Source organism: Mya arenaria, chromosome 16, assembly GCF_026914265.1.
Source record: "Mya arenaria isolate MELC-2E11 chromosome 16, ASM2691426v1".
Taxonomy (NCBI): Eukaryota; Metazoa; Mollusca; class Bivalvia; order Myida; family Myidae; genus Mya; species Mya arenaria.
The window spans coordinates 34,650,019-34,654,232 of NC_069137.1; the positions used below are offsets into that span (position 1 = coordinate 34,650,019).

Here is a 4,214-nt window from a genome sequence, read left to right on the forward strand (position 1 = left end):
GTTTACTTGCATTTTCAGCCGTTCGATATCCACGTACAGCCTTACGATTGTATAAGAGGGAATGTTTGTGTTAAAAATATCGGAGAATGTATCACTTTCATTTATTTTAACAAATGAATTTACTGTTATGCTGTCCGAGAAATAGCTTAACTGAAACCAGTCCGCCAGTTTCTTCGAGCATTGTTGTCCAATCAAACATCTGGATACAAAAATCAGGGCTTACAATTGGATGACTTATAGACTGGCTATAGAAACGATGAAAAGCTGAATGTGGAAGGAGTTGTCTTTTTATGCCCCCGAAGGTGGGCATATTAAAATCGTCCGTCCGTCCGGCTCTGTAACTTTCCCTTGTTTCCATGACATATGATTTTAATCGACGGGTTATATTCGCGGCGGAGGGATTAAAAAAGTTTGGGATTTCCAATTTCATTTTTTTTCTGAAGTTGCTTTTTTGAGCGGCGGGTTTGTTAAAGCTGCACTCTCACAGATATACCATTTTTACAGCTTTTTTTATTTTTTGTCTTGGAAAGGCCAAATTTGTGCATAACTGTCTGCAAACTAGTGATTTAAGATTGCTGACAAAAAATCAGATGGTGGATTTTCATATTTACGTTCGAAATTAATGTTTTATGGCCTAAACCATTACTAACTGTTTAAGAAAAATGCACAAAACATCATTTTTTTTTTCTTAAATGTAAAAATCTGCGATCTTTTTTTTGTCAGCAGTCTTATATAAATGGTTTCCATGGATTTTCGCAACAATTGGTTGGTTCCAAGACAAAAAATAAAAATGTTGTCAAAACGTTCAATCTGTGAGAGTGCAGCTTTAAATGAACAATAAAAAACAGTAACCAAATTAATAACATTACTTTTAAAATCAATAAAATGTCTGCTGAAAGTGAGTCTAAGTATGGTTTTTTAGATAAATAATAGAATATAATTTTATCTATGTTGTTTATTTTTGGTAATGATATTTCATGTTTTCTAAGACCCTGCCCTCATTTGCCTGTCGTTATACACTGTGTTTCCTGGGAATGCTGTATCTAAAAGGGAGATGTTTCTCAACTGCATTATTACTGAATTATGTGATGTGTTTGTTTATTTCAGGCAACTCTGATGTTCACAATGGTCCAGCTCATTATTATGAGGACATTGCCCCAATTTCCAACATTGGTAAGTTTGTGATTGCAGACTCTTAATGTGTCTTAACATTACTATAGCCCTAATGTTTCATAGTACATGTTGTATCTCAATAGCTTGTCTTTTCTCACACACTGTCCTCAGTTGCCTGTCAGTTTACACTGTGTGTTTTCAATTGCCTTCAGTGGGAGTTTTTTTTTTATCAGATGTTTCTCAACTGCATTATTACTGAATTATTTGATGTGTTTGTTTATTTCAGGCATCTCTGATGTTCACAATGGTCCAGCCCATTATTATGAGGACATTGCCTCGAGTTCCAACATTGGTAAGTTTGTGATTGTGGACTCTTTAATAGGTGTAATATGTATATATTTACATAGGATAGCTTGGTGACATTAGAAACTTTCTTGACCATTTATTGCAGATAAGATGTGGGCATCTTTCCACACACAACCTTAATTTAGCATTGCATTATCACATATTTATATTTTTATAGCATTCACAATTTAATATAGTACTTTAAATGTAAATATATATATTATAAATATGTGAAAGTTCATTTCAGGACCATTGATTCAATCATAAATGCCCTATGTCAAATTGGTCATTGACCCAAGAAGCACTAATGAGGTTCATGGGAATTATCAGTTAGATGAGGACAGTTATGATCATATGAATGTCAGAAATAATTTCATTGCTTTTGTATAAAAATAAAACATTAAAATGAGCACAATTGAACATATATCCTTTCTTTGACTTAGAGACATTCAACTTCACTCCGACTCAGGCACCTGGTATGGTCCAAGAGACATTGTTCATGAAGTATTTTTTTCTTTTTTTCAATTAGTTAATACATATATTTAGATCAAGGTCTTGCATTCAATTATCAAAAATAAAAATATATCCTTGTGTGGGGATTTTCTGATTATGACTTTGTCGTGATAGATATGATTTAAAATAACTACTAATAATCTTTCTCAAGCATTGCACATCTATGACAGATTTCAGATGCTGAAAACGTTATGGTCACCGTTTCTTCTGTTCTCTAACAATGCTGCTATCACTTCTTTGTTCTCTAACCAGCTATCGGCGGACGATATCAAGTCCCAAATTAGTTTGAAATTCATAATGTTTTATGTAGCATTTATACAAATATTTTATATATTTTTAAAGGAGTTAAGCACCATCCAAGGAAGTGAAAAAGAACACCTTGAAGCCAAACCCCCCTGTGGAAACTGGTATACAGAAGTGCTTCAGGTTACAGAAACGCCATTCCAAGTTGGATTAAGAGACTGTTATCAAGCAAAACAAATGTTTACATAGAAGGTCTTTGACAGTGGTAAAAGGTTTCATTAAGACTAAACTATCAGCACAGGATCGACAGCTACAGCAACGCTGAATAATTATCACCAGTGTTGTGGTTTGTGTCATAGTTTTGTTAAAGTAAGGAATCAGTCTTTATGTGAAGTGTCTAGGCCGCATATTTCAAAATTCAGCTTTTGAGATTTTTGTGTAACAAACACCATATTTTACAACACAGATGTATAACTTTAAGTATTGATCATGAAACATATGTGAATATATAGAAAGAGTAGTCAAATAAAATGACATCATCTAATCCTTTTTATTTTGGGTGTGTAATGTGAAAATGGCATGTACTTAAATAAATGAACATATTCTTAAAATAGGCATTTTTAATCATATGTCAACTAAATAATAATAATGTATCGTTTATTTGACCAAGGTATAATGTAGTTGAAATTTCTTTTTTATATTTTTATATGCAATTATCTGCACTAGTCACTGTAATATTTGGTTTGATGAATTACATGTATCATGATGTAGAAATAAAGGATAATTGTTTGTTTTTTCAGTTCACTTTTGTAAAAAAATCAACAAATAAGCATCAAAGTTATATTTCACAAGTGTAATTTTCATTTTTGGTGTTCACAATTGTGAAATATATTGTGTTTCAAAACTGAAACAACTTTTTAGCTCACCCGTCCCGTCCGTCCGTCCGTCCGTCCGTTCACAATTGCTTGTGAACACAATAGAGGTCACAATTTTGACCTAATCTTTATGAAACTTGGAATACTTGGTCAGACTGATCATCTCTATAAAATCTAGGTCAAGTTCGATATTGGGTCATCCGCGGTCAACAACTAGGTCACTAGGTCAATTAGTACAAAAACCTTGTGAACACAATAGAGGTCACAATTTTAGCCTAATCTCAATGCAACTTGGTCAGAATGATCATCTCTATAAAATCTAGGTCAAGTTCGATATTGGGTCATCCGCAGTCAATAACTAGGTCACTAGGTCAATTATTAGAAAAACCTTGTGAACACAACAGAGGTCACAATTTTGACCTAATCTTTATGAAACTTGGTCAGACTGATCATCTCTATGAAATCTAGGTCAAGTTCGATATTGGGTCATCTGGGGTCAAAAACGAGGTCAGTAGGTCAATTAGTAGAAATACCTTGTGAACACATTAGAGGTCACAATTTTAGCCTAATCTCAATGCAACTTGGTCAGAATGATCATCTCTATAAAATCTAGGTCAAGTTCGATATTGGGTCATCCGCGGTCAATAACTAGGTCACTAGGTCAATTAGTAGAAAAACCTTGTGAACACAATAGAGGTCACAATTTTAGCCTAATCTCAATGCAAATTGGTCAGAATGATCATCGCTGTAAAATGTAGGTCAAGTTTGATATTGGGTCATTCACGGTCAATAACTAGGTCACTAGGTCAATTAGTAGAAAAACCTTGTGAACACAATAGAGGTCACAATTTTAGCCTAATCTCAATGCAACTTGGTCAGAATGATCATCTCTATAAAATCTAGGTCAAGTTCGATATTGGGTCATCCGCGGTCAATAACTAGGTCACTAGGTCAATTAGTACAAAAACCTTGTGAACACAATAGAGGTCACAATTTTAGGCTAATCTTAATGCAACTTGGTCAGAATGATCATCTCTATAAAATCTGGGTCAAGTTCGATATTGGGTCATACGCAGTCAATAACTAGGTCACTAGGTCAATTATTAGAAAAACCTTGTGAACAAA

General features: G+C 33.8%; 1 long non-coding RNA gene across 1 annotated transcript; it reads left to right on the forward strand.

The window, feature by feature from the left end:
- The first annotated feature begins 400 nt into the window (after positions 1 to 400).
- Positions 401 to 3,007, forward strand: LOC128221303 (uncharacterized). Its single transcript, XR_008258956.1, has 3 exons — positions 401 to 1,173; positions 1,400 to 1,465; positions 2,314 to 3,007. It is a non-coding gene; the product is annotated as an uncharacterized LOC128221303 (long non-coding RNA).
- The last annotated feature ends 1,207 nt before the right edge of the window (positions 3,008 to 4,214 follow it).